Genomic DNA, 21,193 nt, shown 5'->3' with positions numbered 1-21,193 from the left:
GTTTTGTATGTCATGTAGGTTGTTATATGTGCTTTTATTTTTGCGAAACCCATTTTGGTGAGGGGAGAGATAGTTGGTTTTTTCCAGGAACCATCTCAGTCGTGTGTCTATGATCTTCTCTAGTATTTTGCACATTGTATTTAACAGGGATATTGGTCTATAGCTATCAGTGTCAAATTTGTTCTTTCCAGGTTTTAGAATTGGGATAACAAAGGCATGTTTCCAATGCTCGGGGATTTGTCCGCTTTCCCAAATTTTGTTGAATAAGCGGAGCATGAAGTGGATTGCTGACAATGGTAAATTGTGTATGAAGCTATATGGGATTTCGTCTGGACCGGGGAGAGACTGGAGCAGTTGGATATGACCCAGTTTAATTCGTTCAAACTGATTGGAGAGTTTAAATTAATATTTTCATGAATTTTCTTGGCTTCTTTTAACTAAATAGCGCGTTTTTGCACGAAGTTGTTTCAGAAGGATATGGTCATCGATGTTACCTGTTTTTATGAACACTTTTAATGCTTTATTTTTATTTTTAATAGAAAGTTTGATTTCAGGGTTCCATCAGGGTACTTTGGAATTTTTTGGGTTGGCGTTTGTTTTGCCTATTGATAAGTTTGCTGCAGTTATAATTGAGTTGGTTATGTGGGAGACATCATTGCTGATGGAACCGTCTGGAGGAGGGGGGTTGGAATGTAGGTATATTTCAACCATCTGTGAGAAGAGATTCCAATCGGTGTTTTTGAGTTTCCATCTGGGGGTTGATTTATTTAATGGAGCTTTACTTGAGAGTAAATTAATTTTTATTGGAATATGGTCACTTTCATAAATTTCAGGTAGGGTCGACCCAATTTATACGTTGGGCCAAGGAGGCGCTACACAGAGATAAGTCAATCGTAGAGAATTGACCATTGGCTGAATTTAGACGGGTGGGGTCACCATTGTTGAGAAGGGTAATGCTGTCCATTTCAGCGATTTTTTCAATTTGTTTTCCTCTGTCATCAGATTTATCAGATCCCCAGTAAGCACTGTGACTGTTAAAATCCCCGGTTAGAAGGAAGGGAGTTGGAAGTTGTTGAATTATGTTTTCAATATCCGATGCATCAATTTTTTTTTTGATTTGGTATGTAAATATTGCAGAGGGTAATTTTAGTCTCTAGTTGGACAGAAATGGTGACCACTTCCAGCGATGACTGGACTGGGACCTGAGAGCTTGGATATTCTGAGCGAGCCAGAATAGCAACCCCTCCGCTTGCTCGGAGGCAGCCTGTCCTGTTGGTAGTGTAGGTGTTAAAGTTATTAATGCGGGGGGTAAAGTTACCATTAAGGTTTGTTTCTTGTAGGCATATAATAGTTGGATTGTGGTTTTGTATGATTAATTTAATGTCGTTTAGCTTTTTAACAAAGCCGTTTATGTTCCATTGAATTATGTTTATACTCATTATGGATTTCAGTTCTGTGAGGGTGATGGTGAGGGTGCTACTTGAAACAGAAGGTTAGATAATTTTGTAAGCCTGGCTTTAGTGGTCCTATCTTTTATTTCTTTTTTAACTTCATCAATCAAGTCCATAAGTACGATATTATCTATATTGGCTTCTTCGCATAGTGAGTTTATATTGATCGATTTGTTTGTAAAATGTTCAAGTATATATTTGAACTGGATAAAGGTTATCGGTGTTTCTGCTTTGGAAGTGAAAAAATCCTCTGCTGGTTTCAGTGCGATATCTATTTTACTAGCCTCAGCCTTGATCTTATTATTTTATATTTTTATAACATACATGTTTATTGGTACACAAACGATATTTGACTTTTAAAATGTATCCTATCATATTAATTCGTATTTTTTGATTTGTCTGAAACTCTGAAGTAAATATAACATTATAACATTTCCCTGATCTAGCAGTATCAAATATACTTCGAATATCGAATTAATAATGTTTTTATATTCGTGAATCGTTTAAAATTTAGAAAAAGACATAACAAAACATAATATAGTCTAGACTCCGCTCATCGGTGCATAATGTGAACACTTGCGAACATACGTCGCATTATATTATATAATATTATTATTTAATGTAAAAACGGGTTTCGTTGATTTTATAATATTTGTAATAGCCCTACGTACCTAAGTATCTTATTCGTGTCATTAATTATTATTTTTTTTTTCATCGAAATATTTTGCAAAATTAAAACGACCACTGTGTGTGCTCAGTGACTGTAAATTAATGAGCAGACGAATGATCACGAAATTGTACAAGAATGTTATTCCTACGGAGTTGATTGATTACTTATAACGTTGTTGATTTTTACGATGAATATTGTCTATACGAGTTACTAAATAACAAATTGGCTTTTTTTTATATTAACTCGATATAGAACTTAAAATATTAAATATTTTCGCTAAATGATAGAAACATTTATTTTTTGATTTTTTGATCTTACAATAACCGGTTACTGGAGTTTACTAAAATTAATGCGTCCAAATTTTAATGTCTTCTCGTTAAATTTAATAAATTATTAGTAATTTTCTCCAAATTTAAATACTTATCCACGTAAAAAATGATGCCGACACTTTAAAGGTGGCTTCAATTGGCAATATAAGCATAACTCGTGCGATCAAGTCTGAAGGGAGTAAGGGACTGAATTAAATATTTACACTCGAATTTTATAGTAAAACCACCGCCATGTATAAATATTAAAACTTAGTAGGTACTTAAGTGTATAATTATACCACCATTAAATAATTCCAAGTACCTACTTGCCTCTGTACTATAATAGCCCATCATAAGACATCGTTGTAGGTTAGGTAGACAATCATTTAAAAAGACTTGAGTGATGCTTATTTTATTATTTTTTATAATTAAATATATAGGTAACTTCTCGAATTGCGCCAACAAATAAAACTATGAACTCACCACTTTCATAACCCATAATATTAATTATTGTAATCAACATCAATAATATAATAAATAAAATATCTTGACATATACATATAAATATAAAAGCAATTTTAAAATCAAATTTTTGGTTCATTGATTAAAATAATTATTAACATAATGAAATAAGTAAGCGCCTGTACATTAAACACATTTGACAATGTCCAGGGGAGGGCGATCGTCCCTATCACCACCCCCATTGTATACGCCCTTGGTCACGCGTAGTTGTCATGCAGAGTTATAGTTTGCTTAAAATATATTATCTCTTGCAGTTAGAGTTGTTTTTTTTTTTAATAGATTTTACCACAATAGTAATCTGCTAGTTGACTAAAAACTAAATTTTAAATTTTGTAATGAAGAGGGGGAAGGGATACCTATCCGAAAAATTACTCTTAGTTATTAACTGCAAAAGTTCTTCCTTAACGACACGCCTATATATGCTAAGCTCACCGCGGTGCAGTGTACATATATAATAAAAGTATTAAATCATATAATTATAAAATAGGTTCCGTAGCAATAATAATATACTAGCGTGAAATATTATGGCACATATAATGTATATATATATATATATACATAGTTTGAGGCGAAGCAGATAATAATGTCATTATAATATATTATAATATGTGACGCTCCGCAAACTCGGCCGCGGTGCGGGAGACTGCATTTAAAATATCGTGTAATAATTCGACCGTCGCGGAAAACGCTATAATACATAGTGTATAATGATATTATAAAAATATAATATACGGAGGTAAAGACAATTTAATAAGACCGTCCGTCGCGTGTACGTACTCCGAGACGTTGTCTGGGCGACTGCTGTGGTCTTAATAAACGGCCGCCGCCGTCGTATGTGCGCAATTCGGAGTGTCGTTCTATATAATATTATAATTTCATAATAATATGCCACAATAAATACAGTCGCGTATACCACGTAATATACTTATACACACGAGTTGTATTTTTTATACATAATATTATGATATATTTTTAACGTTTCGCGGGCACGGTGCGGACTGCGTGACGCTCGTGCGGAAAAACAAAAAAAAATAATACCCCGTTTAAAAAAGGTGCGTTCGTTCGCCTCCGCCCGGACTATTATAGATATCGCTGCAGCGCTCCTCGTCGTCCAAAGAAATATATTATTATTAATATTATTATTATTATCATCTTCGCCGTCGTCGTCGTCAGCGTATAGTATATTATAATTATTATTATATACGTATAATATGCGACGGCGATAATAATTAATAACGTTTTACGGAGGTGGAGGAGACCGATTCGCGTCACCTGATGATACCCGCCATTTTGGACGCGGGCCACGGTGTCGGCAAACGCGCCATTATTCACTTGTTGATGCGCGCGCGAGTTCGCACACACACGCATGCACAAACCCATTATAATAAAGAGTTCACTAAACCGTCTCGGACAATAAACGGCCACTACCACTATTGCTTTCTCCGTTTCGCACCATTCGCCCGCTAGTTTTTGAAGAAAAAAAAAATAAATATTTTAAAAAAAACTTCGCGTGATTTTGTAAGTTTACCTACTTCGTCCCTAACATCAACGCCTTTCCTGACTATATCAGCTTTAAAAACGATAATATGATGTGGTCAAGTTATAGTTTCTAGCGTGTTTGCAGCCAATGATTATCATTTTTTTTACATCAGATTTAAAAATGTATTAAAGGCAATGTGGGTACTGATCTTATATTCCATATCGATTTGATAGTTATATTAATTGTTTGAATTTTGACAAGACAACAAGACGCGTTACCCATTATAATATAGTACAAAATAATTATTATGATTATGAAATATCTATACAATTTTAAATATTTGGCACCTAATGGTCCTAATGTATTATTTAGTCTCGCGACTTTTAAAGTACTACAAAATATAGTAAAATACGTCCTTATAATTTAAACTCTCGTACGGGTAGGTTAGACGGATTTTTTGTTTTCACTGTTTACACACGCATACCTACGTTGTGTTGTATAAATAGGATACATCTATATTATATATATATATATTCATTCGGTTTATAATTTATATTACCTACATTTCTATTCAAATAGCGTATAAACATACATTATAAAATATATATACATATGAGGTAGGTATAGTCATAATAATATACTAATATATTAATAAATAAATGAAAAAATATGAGCAAACATTTGAATACCTACTTACTGGAATAAAGTCGTTTGCAGTATTAGCGTATAAATCTATACAAAGTGTGTATTATTTGTTTTACTTTGTTTCAAAAGGAAAACGCCAACCGTGCGAATACAACTTGTTTAGGACTTAGAATTAGCTCTTTTATTATTTATATATTATAATAAACTATTTATGGGACACGGTCACATGAATATATCACAATATATTATATAATTGTATATGTATACGAATACGATATTATACGGAATGTTTGTGCAGGAATGTGCGTGTCTACGAGTATTTTTTATTTACTGTAATAATGATTAGAAAAACTTTAAAATAGACGTAAAATCTATAAAAGACTTGGGTCGAGCACATTATATCCATTGGTCTTTTTACATTAGTATAGAGGAGTATACATAGAGTATAGATATCTACCCACTCATTTTCATCCTTATTGTTATTGCGAATTTCAATTATAGACGAGTTTAGGTATTTTTCATCGAGCCTATACCTCGTAAATTTTATGAGGGGGTGTAGACGGCAATTAAATCACCCCGGCGAACTCCCTAAATATAAAACTATATACTCTGTCCGTCAAGAGAACGTGGCTTTTCTGCGCTTCCTCAAGTGGAGCCCTGCTATATAGAGGTACCTGTTTCGATTGCACTATAACTGCAGTTCGACGCTAGGGGATGCATTGTCATCATGATTTTGCTAGAGACATTTTAAAAATGTGGACAATCTTTTTTTGCAGAAGTTATTTTAAAAATAAAATGTGTTGGGGGACTGCCGTAACGGTCCATAGTTCAAATAAAAACAATTGTAAATACTCAGATTTTGCTGTAAGTATATATTTATGTATAAAGTCTTGGACGTTTCTATGCTATTTATTTTAATTACAAATGATTAGAACAAATGAAAGTATTAAACTTCAAACCGATGTTTAAATTCTATCATCATTTTGCTGAATTTATTATTTCCGTATAAAATTAGTTTTAAGTTAATAATAGTTACATATTATGCGTTAAAAACTAAGCTTATAAACAGTTAATTTAAAAAAAAAGTAATGCGATTTAATTAGTGTTTATTATAATTATAAATAATTATAATTTTTAACTCCTCAATGCACGGCCTTGATGATATATTATTATTTTTTCTATATTCGATAGTATGTGGAGTAATACACCTACTATAACACATCATTATTTTGACTGTATCATTATATATTATCTCTATATGTGTCATACACTCAACCATCTGGTTTTCAGCGGTATATAATAATATAATATTGTGTACACTTCGGGCTTGCAGTCTTTTATTTATTAGATTTTCGTCAAGTTTTTATGGGTCTCCATGGCGATATAGCGAATGCTTATAAAAAAAAATATATATAACATAATATAATATTATGTTTTATACCTACCGTCATAGTACGTCATATATAATATTATATACTACACGAGTCGTATACGCCCCACGAAAACGACGACTACCTATAGCCTATATTATACCCATCTATATATATTATATGACTGACTTGCGTACGTACGGAAAATCGTAAAACTAATCATAATTAACCTATACCTCTCTGGGCCGTATATTTTATGCACGCGCGCCCGCGTTTTCTCTCCTATATAATATTATAGTCTGGTCTCGAGGATGAGCGATTAACCCCGCGAGTGTACTGAATATTATACTCTTTACAACTTACTGTCCGTCAGTCGGTCGCTGTTGTCATCGCCCGTCCAAAACGTATACCGTTAGAACGCATTTGTTCTATATCTTAATATCGTTATCCCAGGGTTATTATTATATTTCCATTTACACGAAACGTATGCGTTATTATCATCAGTGATGGTAGCTCGAACGCATTATAGGTATATATGTTTGAATAACGTAGACTACAAAATTATTAATAATAATTAATGGCGGTGGGTGTCTTACTGTCTTTGACCATACGGGCGCCCATTGGAGGTGCAAGCCCGGGGCATCTGTCCCCTCCCCCCTGGAAAAATTAAATGAACTTGTTATTCAATAAATATTAGCATGATATTGACAGTATAAGATAAAAATTTTGAGAATTTTGTTATTTTTCCCCCTCCCGAAAACTTACCTACCTATGTGTGGCCATGTCTTATGATGGTTGGAAAAGATATAGTTTTTAAAGGTTATTTAACTACTAACCAACCTATGAATTTACTTTTAAGAGAGTGATGAAAAAAAATTTAGGGTGGGTGGTGTTTAAATATATAGTAAATGTGAGTCAAGGCAATAAAGGTCAAGCAGCCACTGATAATCATCGTCCGCTGCAGTAATAGTTATTCTACTTAAAAATGAAGGAACCCTATAACTAACCACGTTCTATACATGTTTTTTAAGTAGGTATGTGTATTGTGTATCGTTAAAATACATATATATATATTTTTTTTGAAACATAAATATTAATAATAATAATATTGCTGTATAAATAAGTTAATTGTTAAGCTGTAATAGTTAATGTACTAAAAGCTAATAAAAAAAAAATAATAATCGTGATAACTGATAAGCATAATAATATGTCCAAAATACCATCACATCAAATATATTTGTTCGTAGGTACCTATAATAAAGGGTGCTTAAAAAAAAAAAGCCGTTTATAATAATATAGGTTCAAAATCGATTAGTTATAACTTATAACCATTTTCCTGGACGAAATTTCCTCGTGTGTTTACTCTCCTTTAATGTTGTCTAGTCTCGAAGAGACCCCGTGCGTTCTGAATATTTTACTACAACTTACTTACTGTCCGTCAATTGGTTGTTGTCGTCATTATTTGTACTTCCAAAACGTATGTATAGTATATACTGTTACAACGCATTTTTCCTGTGTTTTAAGTTCGTTGTACCGGGGTAATTATATTTCCATTTACACGATATTTTATATATTATATAATATTATTAAATATTATAATAAAAGTTGTGTAATATTAATTGTATAATGATCTATGGTGGTTATATTCGACCTACAATTAATGAACTCTAACTACCCGCGCTCTGTATCTATATCTATGTGCTATATCTACTATATGTACTTGATTTTTTTACGCACGTGTATACTTGTATATTGTTAAAATATAAACGTATATATTATTTTTGATAAACAAATAATAATAATTGTGATTAGTATGATAATAATAATAATTATTTTATTGTCCTTGGGGTCAATCATTCAATGTAAACTGTACTACTGTAGACATAACGACGAAACATTAGTGATGCGCGATGTTGCTGCGGTTGTTTAATAAGTAATAATTTAATGATTTTTTAGAACGTTTATGCTTACTATAAGTCTTTTGTTAGTCTACCGACCTTTTGAGTAGACGTAGAATAAAATACATTAATACATGTATTTCTCGGAATCCGGTATTTTTTTCGATTTCACTAACAAATCCTATTTAAAATCGTCCCGGTCCATCAACTGTCTGTGATATATACATTTTATCTTGAATTATGATCATGTTATTCGCGATTAGTGGACTATTGCCGGGCTAAAATATTACCGCATGTGGCATGTTATATTGTTCATAAGACGGTTATTCTGTATTCATAAAGTGTAAAGAATAAATAAAAATAACACATCATTATAAAATATAATTTTAGCACATTAAACCTACCGTAGTAAAAACAATTAAGTTTAAGTGAAAAAAATAGGAAAATATCAAATAACAGTATAAAACAATGGGACTTATTGTACTATGTAGGTAGTATGTCTATTACATAAACGTATATATCCATTAGTAATTCTCGACGCATAGTGAATATTTTCAATTTTACCTTTGTCGTTTCGTGTTTATTATTGTTCACACTGGCTATTTATACCCAGAATAAATCACAATAACTGTCTAGAAAAATGATGGCGTTCAATAGATTTTGAACAGATGCATCATTAATTATTATCATAATATTTTAGATTCGAACAAATATAATATTTGATAAAGGATTTTAGAAACCCGGATGGGAAGTGTGTTGTATCGTGCAGTAGACCAACAATAATAATTATTGCGTTAATTGTCAATGGTTTATTTGTTTATACAACAAACCAATTATAATTTTTTTAAGACTATTACACTAAGTATGTACCTACACATGATCCACCATCATCTAGTGTACATTTTCCTATAAAAACTTATTGCGCTCTCATATAATTTAATAGTATCATAATATAATATAATATTATTATTATCATCGCGGGTTTAATGCACACATCTCGTCGTCATAGTATAATAACCCTATTGCTCTCGCGGCGCAGTCGGATCCGCCGACAGATAAAAATGTTCGAACATTTCAATTCTAATAACTGGGCAATAACAATAAAAACTTCCGTCGTAAAACGGCTGCAATTTATTATTGTTTTATATATAATATATATATTATTTTTTACCTACATTTTGATATTATATTATTTTATTATGATATTATATATAGGTACAGTTGACGCGCAACGTCGTCGTCTCCGCGCGGGTCGCGTGACGTATCATCCGTCTCGGGTACCGCCGCCGCCGCCGTTGATCGTCTCGTCTCGTCGGCGGTCCATAGTACCCGCACAGAGTATAGTAAAGTTGTAAGTGCAATTATTGTTTTATTACACTGCCGTCACCTGTTGCAACTGCACCTGGGCACGGCCCAGCTAACGTCCATCAAACGCATCCCGTGCGTGTCATCTTATCGTCGTTTACTCGTATATTGTTTATTATAAATAATAATAATAATAATAATAGTGCAACGCGTGTATACACAACAATATTATTATTGTACATACCTACCTATTTTATAGTTTTAAATACACAGCGATCGATGTGAGAACAGAAGAGTGTTATACATCTGCGTGGTTTGCGCCGTTACGCGTATTACATTTTTAAATTTTTTTTTCATCAAATTTTACGTGGATGCGGATTACAGTACATTATATTTATACTAAATACTTACAAATCACAGTTTTAAACTTAATATCGACATGCGTGTTGTCGTTTTGTAGTATCTGCTATGGTTTTATCGTTGTTTATATTATAATAAGCTATCATAAAAATATTGAAGTATGTATATAATGTATATACTTATTATTATACATGCATGCGTAGCTATATATACAGGGCGATCGATGAACACACGAAGAGTTTAAAATGTTTAAATTGATCATATTATGTAGCTAGTATCATATTATATTTTGCGTTAAGTATGATATATACTTTAATACTTATGGGTACCTAACCTACTGCATTTATTTTTTTTTCAAATTTTACGTTTCGCTTATAAATCCGGGATGGTTGTAATTTAAAAAAAAAATATGTAGATTTACAAATTATAACGGTTGTATAAACTAAAATACCTAATATTTTAAAATTTAATTTTATACCTACAACTGATTATTAGTATATATCATGTATGTACTTATTAGTTATATGTATGTATAATATAGGTTCCTGATAAATCTTAGATAAAGTGTCATAAATAGATACGACGCAGATTCCTTTTTTAACCATGCACTAACATTTTTTTTTATCATTCACATTTATGTAAAATCCCAACAATGTTTTATTGTTGTCATCGATTTTTTTAATAACATTTATTAATAATAATAAATTACGCGTAATTTTTTTCAAATTGACTCGTTTGAACTAACTATATGCCTATATTGTATTGTTGTAATAGAAATTATTATTCTATCGCATTTGGCACAACTACCCCTTAATCGTATTTATAGACTTAAATTATTATGTTTAAATCTAGTTTCAGGGTTATTAATTTTTTTTTTTTGTACATTTAGAATTGGCTACAAAGGTCAAAGTTTTAGTTTATAATATACTCTATTCTAGACAAAAATAACGCGTTAGAAAAAGTATCCTGGACATATTTACTATAGCAGATACTGTTGATAATGTATTAAATTAATTAAATTCATAAATCAATATACTTTTGAATGAATGGTTTTAGTGAGTTTCATTAATATGCACGCGACCTAACCAACATCTGTTTGTTCCACATTATATTTTTCACAAAGAATAAATATATATATTTATGTATATATGTATAGATTTAGATTTTTTAATTCATCCATTATGCATGACAAGGATATATATATATATATGTATAGAACTTGGTTTTTGCCGAAAAACGATCCCATATACCATTGTTTTAAAAATACAATCTGCCGCAATTTAATGTTCTACAAATTAACGGATGGCACTTCAGCCTCCTCTATGTATATATTATATGCTCAGGACTATGTACCATATTATTTTTATATATTCTCTTAACTCGTGAAAAATAATATATGGGTATACGACAAATCACAAGGCTACACGAGCCTAAGAATAAAAATATTGTAGTTATATTTAAAAAATGCGTATGTTCCATTTCATGATTAATAATGTTTATTTAAAATATCAAAACAGTGTTTTTCGTCGTATGTTACGCGTATTTTCCTGTATATTATTCGTATATAAGATTATTCGACTTGCAGGTACGTTGCACAACTGCTGCAGAAGTGCTATTATAATATTATTTCGAGTGATGGGGTTCGGGGATGACTTGATGAGGTCGTTCGGGCAAAAACGAGTATCCATACATTATAACGTTATAATATTATATAACTGCAGGTCGCCACTTGGTCATCGTAGATTATTATATTATAATATTATAATGTTATAATAGTATAATACACAATATAATCGAATAACAAGGGTCGGCATGTGTATGTGCCGTCGAGGGGAGTTTTCCGGTGTTCGAATATTCTTCTCGTGTAAATCATAACGACAGAAACGCGTATACATAACAAAAATCGAGTGGGAACATCACTCTGTATAATATGATATTATCATACATATATTACAGCCTGCGCGCGCGTACATGACACCACTGCTGCAGTCGTCTCGAATTGTGTCGTATTATTATTATTATTATTATTATTATGTGTAGTGACCGCGAGTTCGCGCGAAAACAACGCGACAATATGCGCGGAAAACGCGTGGGCGGTCGCGCCCATCCATTGTTCATGACGCGTGGCTGACTCGTGAGCGTGTCATACACTGACGCCTACGAAACAAACACACACACACAGGCTTCGACGATTACAACGCCAAACGCGTATATTTAATAATTCCATACCTACATATACACACATAAGAATCGTAAATATACGTAAATATACTTATAGGCGTCGTACGTGCGCCGTGTACGATATATCGTCATCATCGTATATCTAATGACGATGATAATGATAATAATATATAGTTATAATATTGTTATGTTAATATCGTCATTCATTTGGGTCGACTGTCATATAGGGGCATGGACCATGCAGTTGCGCCCAAAACTAAATGTGTGTCTTGCAGGAATCGGTGTACCGATGTTATATTTTTACAGCATCACTACTTAAGTATAATAGTAGATGTCCTTTTTAGTTTTACCTTTAGGCGCTAGTGATAATTATTTCCTCTAGCCTTATCTATCAACATTGGATATTATCAATAATTATCATACGTATCACGTATACGGATGTACGGATGTATTGAAATAATCAAAAATCAAAAATGATTATTTTCATTTTGATCATTTTATGGATGAGTAATGGAGTGATGATTAAATATTTTTGCATTTAAAACATAAACTGCAATGGAATATAGCTGATTTGCAGCCATAATAAACTGCAGCATCCGCACGCGTATGAATTTGAGTGATATACATGTACATTTCAACCCCCTCCCCAATTGTAAATTTCCAAATTTTTGGTTTGTTAAACATTTAGTGCTAATTAGTATAAATTACATACGATATATCTACCAACAGACAAAATCAAGTTTTTACATTTGCTTTATGATATCAGTTATTTATCGGCCAATAATAGAATGATGATTCTATTTAAATAATATTCTATTTTGTAAAATAATACTGTAATTTATTTTTTTATAATAATGAGAAGACGTGTTCGTCATTCTTTTATTTGTGTAAAATAGTGCGTAGGACCAAAGTCGTATTGAACTCGATAGAAAATATTGTTTTAATTATTTACATGACCAACGGCTATATTATATTGTTTAGTCAGATATTGGTCTGTTAATTTCGAAAATGACAAAAAGCAGCATCACTGATCTATCGACCTCAAATGTTTTGTGCGCAATAATATTATTGTATTAACGAGGAGGAAATAATTTTAAGCGCAATTGGTGAACTCGCGACCATATTATTATTATTATTATTTAGGGCCTAGCGAGAGTCCGTCGGCGCGGGTGACGTGCACTCGTCGCTCACAATACACATCATTTACACATTACTCATATTATTATTATTACACTGCTGGCATGTACGGATGTTCACGCGTATATAATACTAATAATAATAATCATCGTATATAATATGATATGTATATACGCGTATACTTACTCCCGCGCTTCTAAAGCACGAGGCGCCACAGTGGCGCCACTATCGTTGATAATAATAATCATAGTATTATATTATTATTATTATTAATATAAAATCGCTGACGATGGATGACGGCCGTGGCGTGTCGTCCACTCTCGTTTATGTGATACGCGCGACGCGCAGTAAACGATAAATTTAAACAAATAAAGAAAAATCTTCTGACAGTGGTGGACATTATTTCTTTCTATATATATATATATATATTTTTTTATCCGTCCTAATATTATTTTGTTCGAACGATTGTGGCGTCGCACGTCCAATAAATAACAATTAATGACGCACTATATCTATATACACATTATATAATACATGCTATTATTATTATTAGGTATACTATGCTATAAAAAATATTATAAATCGAACTCGTGTAGGTTCTCTCGTATATTCAATAATTTATTGCATTATAGGTAATGTGACTAAACCGAAGGAGGGAGGGTTGATTTTGGCCACTGAAAATTCGGAAGCGTTCCGTGTACTTTTTTACACACCTTCGACAAAAATTTAAAATGATAGGTTTTTTTCTCATTGTAATCAATAATGATATGATTCATATTTTTATTGAACATTGAATTTTGTTGTATTTAAATGTTTTTAAGAAATTGTCTAATTATTGTATAATATAATTAATATAATATCAACAGTTGTTTGTTTTTACTTATAAAACAACTAACCTAACGTAATTTTATCCGTTTATAATTTACTGCTTAAAAAAAAAAAATTCAAAACATTATAAAGTAGTATTTATAAAAAATAGTCATAACTTCTTTTTGAAGATATGCAATTTCAAACATATCCAATTGATATCGGACACATTTTTTTGTATGATACTTAATATTTCTTCAAATCGTCTCTCCACTTCACAATCACTGCTGGATTATAAATTCATCCTCGACTGCCACCGGGACCACGCTGAAATATTTTAGATAGGTTTATTTGTGCATAATAAATAATAATATGTATAATTACTTCCGTTACGTCACTTTTGTGATGCATAATCGTGCATCGTATATTTTGGGAATTTAATTTGTGTAGCGTCCAGTAACGCGTAGTATATCATAAATCACATAATAATATAATTATTATATATTTAACACTATTACGACGACGTGTAGCTTTCGTGAATATTGGTTTTTATTTTCGTGCTGCGTCCTCTGTTTTTAAACATTACAATATCTTTACACGGGCGTGCGGGGCATAAAATATGTTTCCCAAATAAAAAATAAAAATTCCCGACGTATTATAGAAATATTGTTTCACCGTAACCCCATGATCGTTGTACGCGCAGCATATTAATAATAGTCGAGACTGCGATTAATTATTATTACACCATACTTTAAATATTGTGTAGCATATATTTTCGTGCGGACCAGACTGTGCCGAGTCCTATATTGTATGTCTGTCTAGAGTTTTCTTGTACAACTACGTCGTCGTCACCGCCGCCACCACTGTGTTTAGCCGTTTACATGTACCTACGTTTGCCATTTATCATATTTCTTAAATTTTATTTAAATTGGACACTTCTGTCGAAAAGCTCGCATGACCCCCCACCCAACCCCCTCACATACAACAGCTGCATCCACACGCTCCCGTTTCTGTAGACTGCTAGGAACCGCTAAAACTGCAGTTAATATATTTTAGGAGTCAGCTATAATATTGATATCAGCTTTAGATTCCTAGATTTACAAAAAATTTATGTGCATATAGGTTGAAGAATATCTACAAATCCCATTTCTGTATTCGTTCCTAAATAATTTTGTCTCGAACAATGTATTAAATAATGTACAGAGTGATCATTTTAACACTAAAAATTGACTATATCATTTCGATATATGTATAAGTGTTGTAGTGAAATTATCTCTTTTAAAAATGTAACTAAGTAACCTAAACCGATATGCTGCAAGTAATAAACATGCAATTTTATCATTCTAATCGATGCTCTTATATCAGATGAATCTTCATATGATAATAATTTTGATTTTATAGACCGAATTATATAGCTGCAGAATAATTTTCAAGAAATTTTGATTCTTAAATATCAAACATCAATCCAATTTTGTACGTACAATTTGTGCAGCCTGTCTTGCAGTACCTACCCATCGGCCATCACATACGAAATACCGAATAAGTAATAACTATCTGTGAGTATAGGTACTTGAGAATGTTTGAATACTTGAGTATCCTTGACATTTGTATAAACAATCGCGCCTAAATGTTTAAAGGCTATACAATATGCCTACTATATACCTATATAGTGATTTAGTATATATACGTGGCTTATAATATTAATATTTAATATTCCATTACGAATTCAATGATTTTGTACGTTTCGATTGCGAGTGATGTATTCTACATAATATAGTTTATGATGTATTATTATAGGAGTGTTATTTTTATCAATAAGTCTTTGTTCTTATTACGAGGTCTTTCACCTGTGTTATGGTTTCGCTGTAATTTGTACTTTTAGATCGATTAGTGTGTATCTGTGGACGCATTCCGTTGAAATGTGTTTTACGCATATTATTATTTATTATTTTTATAATGAACTTGAAATCAATTATTTATATTAGTACATAGACTGTGCATTAAAACTGCCCCATAATATGCAAGCAAGCGAATAAATCCGTTTTAACGTTTTAAGTGTTTTATCACGATGATGAATGGTAGCACTTCAACGGATAATAATAATTAACGTTAAATTCGTAATAATATTACTCCGACGCCCAATAAAAGTGAAATCCCATATTATATCGATGTATATAAACACCACGTTCTGCACAACACACTTTTGTGTTTATAAATATTATAGTGTGGTTTTGATCATTATTTATCTTGGCGTGATTTCGTTATTTTATATACAATATAGAACCAACACACTGCTGCCGCAGTTGTTTTATCACGTATAATAATAACGATTATCCGCCGAATTAAGTTCAACAGGTAGGTATACAAGTGATAATATTATAACCTTCGGATTCCACGCAGTTGCGTTTCGATTAAATTCGGATGTTTGGTACATACGATCTGTAGTGCGTCATAAAGGGATACACGCGAGTATTCACATGACGTGTACCTACCTACTTTATATAATATGAGCTGCACTGTGTGTACAGGTGTCCGCAAACAAAAATAATTTTAATGCGATAATTTTAAATTCAAAAAACGGAATGTTGAGATAGATGGCCACCCCGCGGCCTATATGCATGTGTGTTGCGTCGTCGTCATGTACGGTGGCTGTGGCTCACAAATTATTTCCGGCCATTTAGAACGGCCCGCGGGAGCATCCACCTACGTTTCAGAAGGCGAAAAAAAAACGGAAAAAATTCCGAGATTTTACTAACCGATTTGTGTTGTAACTCGTTTTGGTTTATACCCATGTTGGTATCGTTTATACACAAACCAAAAGTAGTTACATTAAGAAGTGTATAGGTACACAAAATATGCATATACCTACTCGCATATTATGTGTATATACATTATACGTACCCTTAAGACATAATATTTATTTGTAATAATACGGCGCACAGCGGGGCGATTGCGTTAAATGACGCTAAATTTTTTATTGAAGAACAGTTGTGTGGGTAGGTGATCGGTGGGTACGAGTGGTAGCAAGGGTATGACCAGTGTGTTTCTATTATAATATTATACCCGAACAGCGTTTTAAATTGAACATCCTTATTACACGCAAACACTCGTCGTGTATAACTGCAGCAACTTACCGCCCGCGCGACTCGAATACTTAATAAGTACGTGAAAATGCTATGTACGAGAATATACTGTCTTCATTTTTAATTAGGTGTTATTAAACCATTGTATATATTAAATATCATTTTATATTATTATATATGCCGTAAAACGGTGTGGTTCTTGGTTTCAAATCGTTTTTAATTTAAATCAATGGCAGCATTATTATAGTATTTACGCGTTTAACAATACCTATATAACAATCAATATATTATCGAAAATTATATAAAATATGCACTCATGCTATAGGATAGCTGTTACGAGCGGTGTTGACAATAATAAATTATATCATTTACTCACGCCAAAAACAATACATTTTTTTAAATTACGGTCGCGAATTTTGGTTATGGTGTTGTGTAAGGTTCTCGTATATATAAATACGAGTATAATATTATATATATATATATAGGTATATTATATTACACTTTCCACGTTCGGCTATGGTTACGCATGTTCAAACGGATAATTATAATAATACGAATAACAAATTAATAAACATTTTTTTTTCTTGTTTACTTTCGATCAAAACTTATATAACAAACTGTATACGTATATGTATAAACATAATATTATGTGCCACGAATAACGTTTACCTCGTGAGTCGTGGTTCTGATTTTTTTTCACCATAACACATATAAAAGCTGCATAGTAAATGTATTTGATTAATATTAATATTTTTGTTTAAACGTTATTATAGGTGTAATTTATCGTATAATATTATAAATAAACGCGCGTATAATACAGTAAAATTGAATATTGTAATATTATAGCTAAACGTCGTCGTCTGCAGATGTATAGGTATAATGGGTACGCTATATAGATATTAACAGAAAAGTGGCCGGCGTAATAGGTTTTTAGAGATCCTCGATATAAAATTACGAAAACAAAAATGACCATAACCGTGGTGGAAACCTGTCGGCGCGTTATCTCTGCGCCGCGAGTAAAAAACCGAATCATGATGCGCCAGGAAACGTCCCCGTCCGCGCGTCTACTGCTGCAGCTGTATTAGATGTACTTGTTGTATATATATATAATAGCTAGTTATTTAAACGCCCTGTATGCGTGGGACATTATATTATTGTATATTATACAAAGTATTTACTGTGCAAGTATGTTTTTTATTATTATTACACTCCCGCATCCGCACAAATCGTTACTAATCGTTTATTACGCGCTTAGAACTTACTGTACACATTAATCGGTACATAATAATATTATATTATGACGTATTGATATATATACGACGACGCTACATCAGTTTGACGTGTCTGTGTATAATATATATTTTTATATTTTTTCTGAAGAGTATCACCACATCAATAGGTTTACGTGCAAGGACGTAACCATAATTTCCCTACAATAACCCTTTTCCTAAAAAAAACATTTTCCTTTACTTTCCAATACGGAATTAAGAGTAAAATAATGATATTTTATATCATACTATATATATTAATGATAAAAAAATAATAATAGGTACCTTTGAATTATTAACAATTTTATATTTTTTATAATTATATATTATCTTTTTGTCAAATTATATATAATATGCAAATAAAATAAATAGCTAAAAAGGCTAAAAAGATTATAATATTATCTACAAATATCATAATGTTTGGAGAAAACATGATATAATTTTAAAAATGTTTCGAGGAAAATGGACCGCAGTGTAGAAACACGGTATTTTTGAAGGAGAATGTTCCCTCCCATAACGGTGTGCGCTTATACGTGGGTCATCGCCTACGAGTATTAATGTTAACGCGTAATACGTAGAGCCTCCACAAGGGGGGGGGATCAGAAGGACCCATCGACCCATGATACTAGCTGGGGCCCGGGATTTCAAGAGGCCCGCCGTTCATGCAAATAATTACTTCAATATGTTATACCTATTAGAAAAAATGTATCAAAATTAATTGTTATTTAAGAGGGACTCAGATTTAGTTGCACCGCGATTCACGTATTCGTCATTTGACCAAAGCCACACGTCGTCGTTTCGACCCGCATACGAGATAATAATATCATTGTCGTCCCGATTGACAGCGACTTGTATTACACGGGTTGGGAACTGCAAGGATAGGTCAGCTGAAGCTACCTAAACCATGGTAGCAGTAGTCCGTGGACTGTGCAGTAACTTCATATGGGTTGAAGTAGCGTCGTGCTTCGAATATAATATAATAAATCATCGTAAGTTCGGGCCAAACGAATTTCGTATTTTTCGACGAAAACACATCGACTCATTTCACGTATAGGGTGGTATGTATACTAAAATATTATCATATTATTATATCTCGTGGCGTTCTGAATATTCGCAAATATGCAGGGTGTAACAGATAGACCTGACCAAAAAATAAAAATAAATTATTCTAATTCATCGTATCACAAAAATTGTTATAATATTGTATGATAAGTACCTAAATAATTTATTTTTTTTAAATGTATCACGTTGCAAATTAATTTAACCAAAAAAATATTTAATTTAAAAAAAATTCTAAAAATTAAACTACTCGACTTAGATAATACTTTTAACCATTAAAATTCTTCTTATAATCAGATTCACAAATAAGCTATTTAGAATGTATTCCAAACATTTTTTATTAAATTAAATTTTTTCCATTTTCAGCATTAAAAAATAAACATTGAACAATTTATTATACATGGCGTAGCGTTAGGGTCACTTAATGAAAAACTAAAAAATATTAATTTGAACAAAAGTTATTCCAAAAGTCAGTTCTATCTGTTACGCCTTGTACATATATAAATATAAAGTTATGACGGGTAAAGCAGTAAATTATTATTATTTATTATATAGAGTGTGGATGATCTCTCCGTTCGAGATGATAGGTATTCAGCGTGTGTAAACATTTCGTTCGACCGTTCCTCGCGTTCGCCATATAATAATAATATTTGTGATATTGTTATATAAGTGTACCTATAAATATTTTTTTTTAATAGACAATCTACTGCATTTGCACGAACAGAAACGGAATTTATTATTATTATTATTGTTATTTTTTTATATTTTACAGCTTCAACCACGCATATGCATATAGGTATATTACATTATGTGTATATAGTTTGTACTTGCGTACATGATTATAATACTTCGTATATTATAATATAATTGTAATGGCGAAGACGTATATATAGATGGTATAGTTACACTTACGAGCGCTGGCGGCCACACACACATAATATACCATATAATATGTTTTAAAGGACAATAATATATAGGTATACCTACGTACGCCACAACAATAATTGGTGTAATATTAATTATTGTAATAAACGCTCGCGTACATATACATACCAACTATACCTATAATAATATATATATATATATATATAATATATATAATATATGTGCAGTGTACACTGTGCACTGTGCAGACGGGCATCATCAAACACTGCATAGTGGCTGGGTGCCTGGGTGTACGTACACATACGTCGCATATAATATTACGCATACCTAACCTACCTATATATAGAGATAGTCTAGTCAGCCCGCGCATACCTGTAATCTGTATAATATATATATATATATATATTATAATATACATGTATGTTGTACTACCTATATGTAGCTGCCACTGTGGATCGCGCGACTCCGTCGTCGCCGAGGCGCGGGTGTGCGTGTGTGTCGTAATTTTTTATTCAAATTAGTTTCGTCCGTAATAATAACAACAACGATAATATAATATTATTAATAATAATAATAGTAGTAATACGCGCCGGTTGTCCGTATCTGGAGCAGAGTGCCCGGGGGTGGGCTGAATTCAAACCGGCCGCCGCCGATGATCTTATTATATATATTATATTCACTCACTCTCTCCTCCCGCGTACCACCGTATATGTACATATAATATTATACATACATACCTATATAGGTATATATATTATATATAT

The 21,193-nt window shown here is 32.1% G+C and overlaps 1 long non-coding RNA gene across 2 annotated transcripts in view; it reads left to right on the top strand.

Moving 5' to 3' along the window:
* Window positions 1–21,193, top strand: part of LOC149056761 (uncharacterized) — a 101,334-nt gene that overhangs the window by 55,668 nt on the left and 24,473 nt on the right. Inside the window, exon 2 of one of the 2 annotated variants that reach the window (XR_016191253.1) lies at window positions 9,560–9,695. The exons of the other annotated variant lie outside the window; for it this stretch is intronic. This is a non-coding gene — a long non-coding RNA (uncharacterized LOC149056761). The remainder of the gene's footprint in view (window positions 1–9,559; window positions 9,696–21,193) is intronic. 2 annotated transcript variants of the gene reach the window in all.

The sequence above is a fragment of the Diuraphis noxia genome, unplaced genomic scaffold, assembly GCF_037042655.1.
Source record: "Diuraphis noxia isolate RWA-SAM2 unplaced genomic scaffold, SU_Dnox_SAM2 contig0003, whole genome shotgun sequence".
Lineage (NCBI taxonomy): Eukaryota > Metazoa > Arthropoda > Insecta > Hemiptera > Aphididae > Diuraphis > Diuraphis noxia.
The sequence above is the reverse complement of the archived record's forward strand: the minus strand, read 5'-3'. Positions and strand labels throughout refer to the sequence as shown.